The sequence below is a fragment of the Octopus bimaculoides genome, chromosome 24 (assembly GCF_001194135.2).
Source record: "Octopus bimaculoides isolate UCB-OBI-ISO-001 chromosome 24, ASM119413v2, whole genome shotgun sequence".
Lineage (NCBI taxonomy): Eukaryota > Metazoa > Mollusca > Cephalopoda > Octopoda > Octopodidae > Octopus > Octopus bimaculoides.
Genome location: NC_069004.1, coordinates 31,154,902 through 31,156,317, shown reverse-complemented (window position 1 = coordinate 31,156,317; position 1,416 = coordinate 31,154,902).

Here is a 1,416-nt window from a genome sequence, read left to right as displayed (position 1 = left end):
GAACGAACGAACGAACAAAACAAACAAATGAACGAACGAACGAACGTACGTACGAACAAGCGAACGAAAGAATGAATGAACGAACGAACGAACGAAAGAACAAACGAGCAAACGAACGAACGTACGTACGAACAAACGAACGAAAGAATGAACGAACGAACGAACGAAAGTATGAATGAACAATTGAAAGAATGACCAAACGCACGTACGTATGTACGAGCTTACCAACGAAATGAACGAACGAAAGAACCAACGAACGAACGATCGAACGTACGTATTTACATATGAATATTCGTGTGAATGAATGAATGAACGAACGTACGAACTAACGAACGTACGTACGAACGAATGAATGAATGTACGTACCTACGTAAGAACGTACGTACGAACGAACAAAGGAACGAACGTACGTACGAACTAACGAATGAATGAACGACCGAGCGAACGAACAAACGAAAGAACGAACGAACGATCGAAAGAACGAACAAAAGAACAAACGTTCGAACAAAAGAACGAACGTACGTACGATCGAAAATACGAACCTAACGAAGGAACGAACGAACGAACGAAACAAACAAATGAACGAACGAACGAACGATCGACCGAACGAACTGAAGAACAAACGAACGAAAGAATGAATGAACGAACGAACGAAAGAAAGAAGAAACGAGCAAACGAACGAACGTACGTACTAACAAACGAACGAAAGAATGAATGAACGAAAGAACGAACGAAAGTATGAATGAACAATTGAAAGAATGACCAAACGCAAGTACGTACGTAAGCACAAATGTACGTAGGCACGTACCTACGAACGAATGAATTAATGTTCGTACGTACATACCTACAGACAAAAGAGCGAACGAATGAACAAACTAACGACCGATCGAACGAAGAAATTAACGAACAAACGAAAGGACAACCGAACGCACGTTCTTTCATACGTACGAACGAACGAACGGAAGAATGAACGAACGAACGAAAGAACAAACGAGCGAACGAACGTACGTACGAACAAACGAAAGAAAGAATGAATGAACGAACGAACGAACGAACGAAAGTATGAATGAACAATTGGAAGAATGACCAAACGCACGTACGTATGTACGAGCTTACCAACGAAATGAAAGAACGAAAGAACCAACGAACGAAGGATCGAACGTACGTATTTACATATGTATATACGTATGAATGAATGAATGAACGAACGTACGAACTAACGAACGTACGTACGACTGAACGAACGTACGTACGTACGAGCAAACGAACGAACGAAAGAATGAATGAATGTACGTACGTACGTAAGAACGTACGTACGAACGAACAAACGAAAGAATGAATGAATGTACGTACGTACGTAAGAACGAACGAACGAACGTACGTACGAACTAACGAATGAATGAACGAACGAGCGAA